The 13,968-nt window shown below is 43.0% G+C and overlaps 2 pseudogenes; both read right to left on the bottom strand.

Moving 5' to 3' along the window:
* LOC119279584 overlaps positions 1-2,790 on the bottom strand; it is a 5,564-nt pseudogene extending 2,774 nt beyond the window's left edge.
* A 2,843-nt stretch (positions 2,791-5,633) lies between these two features.
* LOC119267778 lies at positions 5,634-13,692 on the bottom strand (annotated as a pseudogene).
* Between the last annotated feature and the right edge of the window lie 276 nt (positions 13,693-13,968).

The following is a 13,968-nucleotide window of genomic DNA, read 5'->3' as shown; positions in this document are numbered from 1 at the left end:
TCTCCTTGACATAGGCGAAAGATGTTATGGAAGAAGCCTTATAGCTCCTTAATAGTATTATACTTGCTATGTTTGTGGGAAAGGCAACTCTTAACACATATCCCTACACAATGAAATTAATTCTCTGATTCGATGTGGTTTCTCTTCTTCTTCCTTTCTTTCTTTCCCTTCTTTTCATTACCAGGCAATAATGTTGAGATGAAAACATAAACTCTAAACAGATTAAATGCAACATCACTTAGATACAATTTCTAAGAGATAATGGATTGGGGTGGTTGTCTTTAAAAAATATATTTCACCACCTATGATGACACATTAAGAGCAAATGAATTGGGAGTGTCCTTAGTCATTCTTCTCAACCTTGTTCAATAATTCGTCCAATTAACCAGTTAACTTTCCGATTAATCGCTACTCTTAGTGTCACCAAGTAGCCAATAAACAGATAAATCATCTGATTAATAGATTAACTTGCCAATTAGCCTATTAACCCCTACTCATCACCTAACCGAGCAGCTATCAGTTAACGATTTCCTCAACAATGTTGTTCACTTTCCTTTACATTTACTCTTTGTGTCTAGGAACATCTGGAAAGGTCGAATCTTGCATGAGAGCCCACTCCTTTCATTTTTTTTCTCTTTCACACAGACAAAAGTGTCACGTAAGCAAGTTTATATTCCCTTAGCATACATACCTTGAGATGTGTTGGCTTTCGAACTGATGATGAGAAGTAATGACGCTTCACCTTAGTCCATCGCCCTTCACCATATCTCCTAACACCCCTAATCAGCTTCTTCACTTCTTCAAGTGTCCAGTGTTCATTGTTTTTTCGACTGTGCAATTTCTTGCCTCTACTTTCCGAAGGAAATATCCTCCTCTTGCGAGGACCTTGTGGGGCACACCTCCCATTTTTGTTTAATATGAATTCTAAACACCAAACATTCATGCATTAGCTTGAGAATATACAAAAATGTATCTGTTCACATGTGTATAGATAAGATGGAACAATCAGACATGGTACCTCCCAAATATTGCTGGTGGCACTGCCCATCTTCGGGCTCTTGTGCAAATTTGTTGATTTCCATGTCATCATCGCCATACACATAACTGAAGTATTCTTCCACCTATCATGAATAAGAATAAAAATATCTTGATTTTTGGTTGTGCTGACGCAGATGGTTGGATGCTTTGCAGGAGTGTGGTGCCAGATAGATTTCAAATGCGAAACGCCGTGTGTCTGTCTCCCCATTTGTTTGTGGCCTCGGCAGATGATGGGCTTAGTTCATGTCTTAGGCCATGTTCGGAGTCACTCCAACTCCTAAAAATACGAGGAGCTTGAGCATCTCTTTCCCAGCTCCATGCCTTGTGACTCCAACTCCAGGAGCGGAGTGATGGAGTGGCGAGTCTCCGAACAGGGCCTTAGTGTAATGTTCACTACTCTTGGTTTGTAGGATGGGAGCTAGCTGATCAAGAATGAAACGTGAGGGCAGAGTAAATGTAGTATATATACTCGTACCTGGCTTGGACGAGGAATAGTAACAGAAGATGGAAGCCAGTCAAGCGGATCCGCCAAGATGGCCTCCCAAATCTCCACTTGGTCCGCTGGCTTCATTGTGTGTATGGATCTGCAGCAGCAGATGACATGAGCACAAAGTCAGGACTCACGACTAAAAACATTAGCAAATACTCCCTTCGTTTTTAAATATTTGTCTTTTTAGAGATTTCAACAAATGACTACATACAAAGCTAAATGAGTGAATCTATACTCTAAAATATGTCTATATACATCCGTATGTGATAGTTCATTTGAAACTCTAGAAAGACAAATATTTATGAACGAAGGGAGTAACAAGCAGACTAGCTATAACTTGGTGCTAGAGGTAGCTCATGAATGAATGAACTAATCGGCCATGAGAGGGCGTGTTGCACTTGATCGATGATGACTAGATCATGCAGAGATCTGCAGAAATCATACACACGTATATGCGTGCTAGCGCTCGTATACTACAACCTACGCACATGCATGCAGAGTTCTCAAACCAAGGCCGCGCTTGGGACATCGGTTAGATTTTCCACCTGTAGACAGTTACCGCTGTACGTATATTACTGGACGGACGCCAGTAAAATACACCCCCCGTATCTTTTCCCCGTCCGATCGCGGAGTGTAACCAAGCCGTGAACTGCGGAGTGTCAACACCACGCCCAGCGCTCTCTGGCGAGCAGCACCTCCTGTCCGTCCACTACTCCACCACCAGCAGTGCCACCCGATCGCACACGACTGCCAAGAAGGACGCCGCGACGTACGGGCACGCTGGCCGCCCGCGCCACCCAAGGCAAGGCAGGAGAGAGTCGCACACCGCAGGCGTCTCCGACGGGAGGAGCTCCCACAGCGTCTGGGACACCACACCACGCCCCTTCCAACAGGGAGAAGCACTTGGTGTCCAAGCCGGCCCGACACGGCGTCGAAGCCGCCGGAGAGGCGGTGATGGCAGCCATGCGGAGGCGCGCAGGTTGGCAGAAACCGTGCGTGGAGCGGAGGCCAGTCTCAACGCTGGACTAAGACTCGCTCGCCACGCGCTCCGGACAGAAATATGTTCCAATCCATATTAAACGATGAACCAAGCGCGCCCTGGGGTTACCCGGCCAGTGGAGAGGGGTGGTGCGCGTGCTGTAGTTCGGCAACAGGAGACGAGGGATGCGATGGAGAACCGTCCAGCACGGCCGGTGTCGTCGAGGCAGGGGCGCCGGGCGCGGACAGGAGGAAGAAGAACAGAAGCACTTAAGTGGTGGAGTACCTAGCTAGCTCCAGCGCGTGTTCTTTACTCGCATCTCTATTATTAAAGGAGGAGTTGATATAGTCGTCTTCCTTTTTTTCTGGTCTTTTCGTCCTCACGGTCCCATCCCTTTTACTTTTCTGTTGAATTTTCTTAACCCAATCAATTTTTGCATAAAATAAAAACCAATATAAATCTCTACTATTAACAGGTTTTAAAGCGGAGTTAGTATAGTCGATTCCCCTCATTCCTGATCTTTTCCTCCCCCACGTTCTCATTTCTTTTCCCCTATTATTAAAGGTGGATGTAAGTTATATGTCGGACAATATTGATACTCCGGGTTTGGGAGGTTCTCTTATTTTGAGCTAAAGTTTGACATATAAATTTAACTAATAAAATATAAATTATGTGCCACAAAGATTATGCTGTCGGGAAGCTCTTTCGTATACAAGTTTAACATCATACTTTTTGTAGCATATATTATGTATTTTATTAGTTAAATAAGTGGTCAAAATCTAAGCCAAAATATGGAAGGGCCCAATAAAAACCACGATAGTATTATTTAATTAAGTTGAAATCCCTGCTCTTGGCTGCTCGCGTGGGGGTACATTCTTCATGTCGTTCTCAACCAGCCAAAGGACCCACGAAGTCTTTTTTTTTTGCCCCCTGCCTTTTCTTTTCTTATGGAATCTAAAGTTGTGGGTTCTTGCAAACATGTATGCTATAGCAACGATCAACACATGGTATGAATTCATGGGTATTATCATATTTCTTCTGGACTCTCAGTACAAACACTACAAACTTTACGTTAAATGAAAAAAAAACTATCATGATGAACATCTTTTTAGAAGATAAACTCTTCATTAAAAATGTATTAACAAGTTAACTACTAATAGTTAGAAGTTTGAAATCATGATCTAGTTCTGACGGATGTAATTAATCCTACTTAGAAATAGATGGATGATTGTCACATCAATGATGTCACATAATGACTTGAGTTATTGACTATGACTAGATTCCACTTAGCTTGTTGGAAGTTTGGTATCAAATCAGAAACATAAAGCACGCACGTATTGGGGTCACGAACTTTTCAATCTAGTTTCACAATTATTATTATTTGCTTTACAACTTACAAGTGGCCGGATATATATATGCGCTGACATAAAGATGTAACGATTTGGTCGTGGAATAAATCTTAGTGAATCATCTATCTTTCCATAGATTTGTGGGCACGGGAACATGGCCACTTCGCTGTCACCAACTCACATCGTCTTGCTCTTTATTCTCGTCACCGTCGTCCTTGTATCTCCCGTCATTTTCTTCGTAGCTAGCTAGGGTGATCCGAGTTCACATTTTAAACAGGACCTAGACCATTGTGATTTTTTATTTATGATATGAAACTATGTTTGTCCAGAATTAATTATGCACTCGTGGTATTATGTTTATGACTGATCTAAGACTTAGTATAGTTTGCAGTTATGGAATTCATTTAGCCTCATCTTATGGTTCTCGATTGAACTGTGTTGTGTTGTCCTTCCTTCCTTCATGCTTTTTGGTTTGCAATGTTTCATGTATTTCCCCACAAAAAAAAGGTTTTGTGTTTAGCCCCTCGTCTCTTTTGCGGTTGGTGTTGCTTTTCGTGGGTGTTGCTTTCCGAGAAGGGAGATCCGTCTTCCTCTGTCGTTCACTCAAGTGATCAATCACTTCTCATCGACCCCCTAGCACCTTCGTGGGTCGACGAAAAATGATCGATTACTTGAGGGAACCCCTAGCACCTTCGTGGGCCCTAGCTCGGGAACTTTGTATCTTCTTTTCTTCTATCAATGAATGGTACACAGCCTTTGTATATTTATGAAAAAGATTGGTACAGGTAAGGTAATTAGCATGTACGCGCCGGTGCTCTCTTGGATGGCCGTTGATCGATCCAGCCTTGTTCCTAAACTGCAGGACCGTACGAACGAGGTAGCTACCACTGCAGCAGACGAGAGAAGCCACCTACACGGGTTGGATGGAGTGGGTAAGTGGAGGGCCCGACGGGTGCCTTTATTTATATGCATGGTGCGGCCAAGCAGCTTCCGCGAAGCATCCTCGTGTCCCAAGCATGTGTAGATGCACAGCGGCAGGCCAGGGGCACTAAGGCCTGTTTGGATTGCGCCCATGCCGGCCCGACCAAAACGGGGGCGAGCCAAAATATTGGCGAAGGAATTCGCCGCCGAAAAACTCGCCAGCGTGCGTATACAGAAGCTCAACGGGTGACCAAATAATTGGCTGTGAGCCAAAACTTTGGCTGCAATCCAAACGGACGCCAAGCACACCAGTCAACGCCAAGAATTTGGCATGGCAGCCGTGGGCTACCATCCAAACAGGCCCGTCTGCCCTGATTCTGTTTCTCGAAGACGACCACGACCACGACGGAGAACCCATTCCTCGTGCGCGCGCGTGTGTGGACTGTGGAGATGTGAACTCACTTGAAACCAAGTAGCTGCACCCACATCAGTACTGTATATGATTGACTAACGCTAAGCACGCGAGAATTAGTTAAATTGATAATGATGGGTTGTACGTGTGACGTCACACCAGTACGGCTTCTCAGATGCTTTTGTGTTTTCATGATGTGACACGAAACCTAATTCTATAAGAACGACCGAGTCAACCGTGTGATGTGGTCCATGGAACATTCAACAACAGTTGAAACATGGACTCATTTTACCTAGGTTGGGATCAACTAGCTGCATCCGGTAAAGCATCTACGCAAATCTAATACTAGCTCCGTCCTATATTACATGGGACGGAGAGATAGGAAACTTCAATCCAATGCATGTTCACCCGCATCTACTCAGACTCAGTTACAAAACCTAATGAGATATAGGTCACATGACATGACAACAGAATAATTCTTATGTCATTTTCCAACCTCTAGGTGGGTCCAAAAAATTGCCGAACTTAAAGTGATGCTACAATCAAAATTAGAGATCCTCACAGCATGAGCTTTTTCTAAGAACCATCCGTCCAACATAAACTTCATTGGTAGCGACGACAACACACGACAACTGTCGATTGCCAAGTAAATGGTACGGCACCGCTCACCGTCTATGACTGAGCAACCTCTTGCTTTGACTCCCCAGGGACAAGTCCGCGTATCTTCACATCATAAAATACTTCCTCCACCCTTCTCAAATCATACTTCATCCCTGCAAACACAAGTACAAAAACAGAGGGGGAAACACAGCTGAATCAATACAGATTACAACAACAACAACAACAACAACAACAACAAGGCATGGCAAAATATTACGGTAAGCTGAAATAATACTGCCAAAAGCTAGTTGAGTTCTTTTAAAAAGGAACATGTCCAGTGAACCATAAGCTGGGGAACTCACCATCAAATTTCTTACGCAAGAAGTCATTGCGCAGATTCAGCATCCTAAATGAAGCATGCAGATCAGTCAAAAAGCTTAGCACCTTCCGTGGGCAGTCGTAGTCACCCGCCGTGACCCGATTCACTACATATCTAGGCTGTAGACAATTCAGCAAGCAGCCATTAATACAAGTCATAGCTATAGAGCATTACAATTCTATTCAGTACACATCTAGGCTGTAGAAAATTCAGCAAGCAGTCACTCATATCAATATTGGTTGTTGAGCACTTTCGTTTCATTTCATATAAAGGATGTACTCCCTCCGTTAAGTCGGCGACAATTAATATGGATCGGAGTTGTACTAAGTCAGTAACAGTTAATATGGATCGGAGGGAGCAGAAGATTCCACAAGCAGCAATTAGTACCACTCACTGGCTGTAGAGAATTGCAATTATATCCACTAAGCATCTATCTAGGCTGTAAAAAAATCAGCAAGCAGTCACTGTACCACTCATTAGCTCTGCAGCATTAGAATTCTTGCTTAACATACATCCAAGGAAATAACCATATAAATAGTAAATTCAAGACTTCAGAAAGCAGATGGTATTATGTAAAGTTTGCATTTTGCAGATATGCCCAGCTTGGTCTAATCCATTCATTTACGAAGTGTGCTACACACTAAAGTCCATCTCAAGTTTATATGCTTGACACTTGTACGTAAATCATTCATGAAGAAAAATAGTTCAGTCCGTCTCAGGTTTATATGCTCGACACTTGTACATGAAACATTGATAAAGAATTATAGTTCACAGTCCAGCCCAAGTGTAAATTGTTTGTACTTATATGTAGTTGTTTTAGCATGCACTCATAAGTTCATAAGTTCATAAGATACAACATGGATCCGACCTTAATACCAACCAAAAATTTGAAGTCAATCTCCATATTCTAATTTATTGGCTTTGGTTCTTTAGCTTTCTACATTCCAATAAAGGGGTATATATAGTATAGGTATATCCTATTCCTGAACACTCACATGTTGAAAACAATCTACATATTATAATGCATTGACTTCGGCTCTTCAACCTTCTAGTATTTATATAGTACTTACGTCTTACAAATCTTATAAAGAAACAAGTCGGTGATGATGGACCATTCAACTTCTGTAATACCAACCAACCGCCTTGGTACGAACGACTGAGAATGGGAAGTGGTTGCTCACTAGTCACTACCCACCTAATTCTGTTTCATAAAACACCCCAATCTACCATGAGTTTTGCAGATTTTAATAAAGTAATTAGCTTGTAAACATAAAGTATGGTTATCCTTCATCCCATAGCAAAGCATGAGTTTCTTGCTAGTATGTAATAGAAGTACAAGTTTAACGAGATTTCTCTCTCATGGTCGACCATTTCGCGTTGTTGATCCGACCGAGGAACCACATGCCCATCAACACCCCCTCAGGAGATATCTACGCCACAGACCCCATCCACGACCTGTACTAAAATCACTAATCCCATGATCATATTTCTCCCCTGCACCCACGATCTGTTTATTTTGTTGGCAAAAGATTCCTGCATTATGTTAAGAGCTCGATGCATGGGGCTAAACAAGCCACAAAGAAGAGGAGAACCTGGAAACCTAAGACAAACACAAAAGAAACAAAGGTTAAAGGGCTGCCCTACAAGGATACGTGCACATACGGGTCCTTACGAACCATCCAGAATGCCACGCAAACCAGAGCTTCACCGCTGACTGGAATAGGGTTCACCATAGGAAAAACCAGAGCTTCACCCTGACTGGAACAGGGTTCACCATAGGCAAAACCAGATCTTCAATCGCCACCAGCTTCACAGAAAAGCAGCCAGACCAAGGGCCTCTCTCGGAACCGCAGAGGAACCAGAGGTTGAGGAAGTTACTGACGCCCTTGAATCTGGGGAGCCGCATGCGCCAGGCAACAAAGCTGCACCACAAGAATGGTAGAAGGTCCCCAACCAGGAGGCCAAGCAGCCATCGACCATACCGCAGAGTCGTCAATCCCATAACCACATTGCAGGCGTCCAAAGGGGAGGTTGAAAAAAGAAACACCAACCGAGAGGCAAGATCAATGAAGAAGACCAGTCTCACACCCATGCAAGAGTAGATAAAGAAAACCATCACCGGCAAGAAATGGAGCAGACACCAAGATACAGAAGGAACACTTCATCAGCTCCAAACGGACACGCTTGAGCTCCATGGAGAATGGAGATGAAGCAGCACACATAGGGCGCTCCACAGCGGCTGAGCAGGGACAATGCGGTGGTGGACATCGCTGGCTGCTGTGCAACCAGAAAGACACTGAACCAGGGTCGGCAACAACGTGGCTCACTATGGCGGAACAGGCACAGGCAAAGAAGAGCATTAGGGGCATGGAGTGTGGGGACATGCGAGCGCTGAATAAGAAGCTAGGCCCACAGGCTTAAGAAGGATGACTGGGGCGGTGGTGAACTGCGGAGGAGGTGGTTGGAGAAGGGCAGAGCGGCGAAAGTGGTGGTTGGGGCAGTGTCGGTCAGCGGATCTGGTGGTACTGCAGCAGTGGATTTTGGCGATAGCAGTGACTCCGACCAAAAAAGGACAAGGAACCGTGTCCGGCTGTACTCGATGATCGTCATTGGAAAAACTAATTTTCTTTTTTTAATTACACGCGCCTAAATGTATTTACATACTAGAATTTGAAAATCTCACAAACATCTGGGCCTGAAGCCCACAACTGGCACAATACACTTCCAAATAAACAAAACCACAATGTGCTCTACCACCCTCATTACTTAAGTTGAAACTTGTAGTCTAGAGCTAAAAAGTATCACGCTTCAGCATTGCTCTGTACCATCACAAAGACCACTCAAGTTGGAAAATGGGTATCGATGTGTCACTGTCATGTGGCCCCAGGTATCATTTCTCAGGTTTACATCTTTGAGATGGTACAAAACAATTTGTTTTCTAATTTCAAACATACCTCGAAACCAGAATACACTTGAGACCAAATCACTTGAAAGGACCAAGTCTTTCTTCATTATGACCAATTTTTCATCAATCTGTAGATATAGAATTGCATTTCTGCTGCACTGTATGTTGTGGACTAGCACCAAGGAGTATGAATTGAGGGAGATCAGGGATCTTTTAGGCAATAGAATTGTATTGGCAAAGATGGGATAAAGGAGTCTAATTTATCGGCAGTTCATACCGTGTTAGCAAATCATGTATCTCTGTTTGAGATAAGCAAGAAGAATCAATCCATTCTCTCCGAATTATTCTATCATCTCAACCCTATGCCCTATTTCTCCAACCCACCACATCTGGTTCTCTCTCTTCAGCATGGCAGTTATCCATTGTGATCAAGGTTAATGGTACAGAGATTAGACTGTTGTTAACAAGTGTATGCAAGTTTTCTGCAAACCCTTTAGAAATAGATAAGACAGCACCAAAGAATTTTAAATATTACACCCTTCGTTCACAAATATAAGATGCTCTGGATATTTCAGTATGGTCTACATACGGACTGAAATGAGTGAACAAACACACTAAAACGTGTCTATATACATCCGATTCAGAAAAAAGTTGGAACATCTTATATTTGTGAACGGAGGGAGTATTATTTTAGAGTCAGTAGCCATTGTTGATAGCTATAGAATTATATTGTATGACTAAAAATTTATGTTTCACATAAAAAAAGTGAATACTGTGTGGAATTGAGAAGGGTAGGTACATGTCTCACATCCGTCTTGCAAAACAAACTATCTCCACAAGTACATCAAAAGGTTTCTTAGACGTCAAAATTATAACGCAACAATTACTTTTTTAACATGGTTTGTTCAGTCCTCGGATATTCTAATGAAAGTTATAGGCAGTGTCTACTAAAATCACAAATCACAAAACAGAGAAAAACAAGAAATTCTCACAAAAAAGCAAAAGATGACCCTCTTTTAATTAGCAAAGTATGACCGGTCTATTTTTGTAATTGTACCTATACATCATCCAACCATTGTCAAATCCATATTCTGGTTAGTCATAAACATTATATCCTCGTGATGGGAAAAAAAATGCAATCCTTCTGTCATCATCGAATGCACGGCCACCAATCTGCTATCACATGTGCATGCATCCATCCAGTTGCATGCCCACTGTGATTGGGAACACAAGACCAGGCATCCAGCTCCCTTGTGTACCAGGCCTTGTGAGGAGGACACAGTACTAGCCACACTCGTGTTTTCCAGGCTTAGCAGATAAATAAGCATGCAATGAGCGATCCAGGTAGCAGCGCAACTGCGAATGTAGCAAGTCCAGCTCTCGATCCTATCGTGAGCACAACTGGCCAGGTAATCCAGAGTAGAGCAGGAATTATGTGTGAGACGGAGAGAGAACTTATCAAATACTCTGAGGCTTGGAGTACCTCCGTTGCACCGGCACATGTTCGCATGCCTAAAGGTCATTAAAAATTACAAAAAAAAAAGACCACAACCAAACAATACATGCATCTGTCACAGTTTTTAAGTGGTCCTCATATCATCGATATGGTTGTGGTGCCCCTCCAGTCCAAGCCATTTTGTCGTCATGATATGGAGCATGAACCTTCTCCTGTCCTATGGAAAGAAGACCATACTGGAGCATGAGAGGGCAAACAAACAAGGGGTGCGGGAGGGGAAAAGCAGGCATGAACCTTCTCCCGTCCCATGGAAAGAGAGAGAGAGAGAGAGTACCGTGCAGACAAAGAAGGGATGGACCTAATGAGAAGAAAGAGAGGCGGCACACCTGGGAGCAGGAATGAGATTAACGTAGACATGATGCAACCTAGATTTTCTTAACTCATAGCTAAAGGCAATGTGGGCGGTAGAACCATGTTTGAGGGAAACTATGAGTTATTCTACAATGGTATATAATTATATATATATATAAGCGATACTGCAAATTTAGCCACAGCCGCACTATCAATTATGTGTGCAGGAAGAGAAAATGCATATAGGCATCGCTTACTTTGTAATAAGAATAAAAAATGCTGTGTACGCATATGAAAATAGATAGTACACTGAGTGCATATAATACAAACAATCTAAAAAGAGAATATTTATTTAGTTGTGAAAATTTAGACTACATACATTGATACACGTTTAGGATCAACCAATAATACAATATCAGTTGAGGTGAGTAATTCCTAGATTCTTTTTTAGTTCATTATAGATCAACAGTATTTTTTATGAATCAATACTAGAACTAATGAAAACTTAGGTATACTTGCAATATCTCTTATTGCATGGCAAATTTTAACATGCTCCCTCTTACCCCCTCTTTTTACATGTGAGGTAAGAAGGTAAGAAATAAGCAGACCACTAATTAATAAGATCACGGATCAGATCTATTATATACTCTTGCCTCTCATGTGAAAAGAGAGGGTAAGAGGGAGCATGTTAAAACTGCTCTGCATGCATAGCTTCGACGAGGAGAGTGGTTGACATAAAATCTTGAAAACAGAATTTTAGCTGGCTGTATGTGAAAATTGAAACCAAGTATACTATACACTTAAGGATCAATCAATAGTGTACAATCAATTAAAGTAGCGATTCGACCCTTATACATTGTTGGAGAGAAATAACTCTTTACCATCAACTAAAGCTTTAACGCCTAATTGTAACTTGCCTAAATCAAAGGATGTGCATACATACTATGATGCACTTATATAAACTCTAATGCAGTTTGTATAATACTTTATTCTGCTTGGCATGTTAGAATTTACCTGTCTAAATTTATTGGATTCTCTAGGATTATTTATAGAAAAGAAAACACTATTGGTAGAATGGTAGTTATAATAATTACGAGAAGAGAATATCTTAATGATATGCCATAAAGCATGAACTAACATCCGTGCTATGAAAACTGAAATAGGAATGAGGAAGAGAAACATACTGTGATGTAAGTGAAGACGATTGCCATTTATAATGGCTCTATGAATATGAATATGTTTGCTACTGAAACATGCCTATTGACTAGTAATCTTTAGAATGGAAATAGTTATGAAGCCCAGCATATTGCCAATTCAAAAGGAGGCATAGTCATATGAATGTGGTGTTTGTAGGGAGATGCCTTGGATATGACGAATACCACAAATCTAAATAACACAAAAAAAAGTACAGAACAAAGGAAAAGTTCTTGACAAAGATCTTTCTTTTATAGCAATAGATAGGAATGAATGTTCATTATAGGGGCTAGGATCCAAAAACTAATTCTGCAAAAAAAGATACTGTGTATGTAATCAAATTAATATTGAGTAGTTGATGGGGAACTTACAAAATCATTGGACATGAAGCACAATCCTGCAATACAAGCAATGTCATTTACGTACAGCGTTACATAAAACAAAAGCATGCTAAACCTTAAAGCAATTTAGTTGTTTAAAAAAGAGATGCAATAGTTCTGATGTGAATGCTATAATATATGCATATTTGTGCCCAGATAATCAGTATATTTCAATCAAAAGGAGGGTCAAAACTACATTCCCCCTGAACTGTTCTTGAACAAAACATTTAACATGTATGACACTTAAATCTCACAGATAACACCCAATTCACAAAGCAGAGAAGGTAATGCATATAACGAACCGGTCAGGTAGTCTTCAACGTCCAGGCCAAACTCTCCAGAACCCACTGCAAAAGGCCAGGAGCACAACATATTTAATTTCGTAAGCAAGCACACTGGCATTGTATGCTACTTACAAGACAACTAATGCAATAGTTGGCAGAGCCTTCACGTACATCCTAGCTTTTCCTGGGCCTCGGCGTGCGTGAGCAGGCCACCATTCTCGAGCCAGTGCGTGAACGCTAGCATCGACACCACAGACTGTGTCTCACTCTTCCAGTCCCCATGCTACCTAATAAGCAACAAATCCCAATAGATGAGCAATTTCCACATAGCCCAACCTCGGTAACATGGAAAAGGCGCGTAGTTAAGCCATCTCATCACCTGTAGTACTGATCGGGGCACTCTTTGAGGATCTCCGCGAGCTGAGAGTACAGCCCCTTGATCACCTCCACCTGCGCCTTCGCCTTGCCGAGCACATCTGCACGAGGAGAGGAGATAGCTCAGGATTAAGCACTGGGAGCCAAAACCCGAACAGAAATGGAAGGAGGAAAAGGGGGCAGCAACCAGATAGGGGGACGGGCTGGTGGATGAGGAGGAGCGCAGCGGAGGCGGCCCGGGAGGCTGACTCGACCTCGGAGACGACGGCGCGGATGCGGTCGCGGAGGGTGGAGGAGCCATCGAGCTGCGCCCGGAAGGACTCGAACTGCGCGTCCATGAAGGCAGGCAACGGCAGCGGCTGGGAGTCGAAGGAAGCGGCGCAAGGAGGGGCGACCGGGGACGAGGAGGAGGAGAGGCGGTGGAGGGGGAGGAAGAAGACACGGCGGGGAGGGAGGAGGCGGAAGGCGGCAGCGGGAGGGGCGAGGAACGCGGCTCGGAGCGCGGCGGCGGAGGCTGCTACCGCTGTTGCTGCGGGTCTCATCGCGGAGCAATGGGTTTTGGGGAAGATTTTAGGGAACTGGGGGGGCCGCCGGGAGGAGCAGGACATGTGTCTCCAGCCCAGGCACGAAAACGTATCTTAGACCAGGCCGTGCAGGGCCTCAAACTTTCTTTTCTTTTTCTTTTCCAAATGGCCTCAGACTTGAAGCATAAGTGCACAGGACCTAGGGCCTGTTTTGGTAGATGACTAATTTGTTTTTTACGGGGATTTTATTTTTTGAAGGAAGGTCATTATGGCTAGTTTTATTGAAATCAAAAAAGCATTACATCATTCATGAGTTTAATGACCAGACAAT

Source organism: Triticum dicoccoides, chromosome 1A (assembly GCF_002162155.2).
Source record: "Triticum dicoccoides isolate Atlit2015 ecotype Zavitan chromosome 1A, WEW_v2.0, whole genome shotgun sequence".
NCBI classification, from domain to species: Eukaryota; Viridiplantae; Streptophyta; class Magnoliopsida; order Poales; family Poaceae; genus Triticum; species Triticum dicoccoides.
The sequence above is the reverse complement of the archived record's forward strand: the minus strand, read 5'-3'. Positions and strand labels throughout refer to the sequence as shown.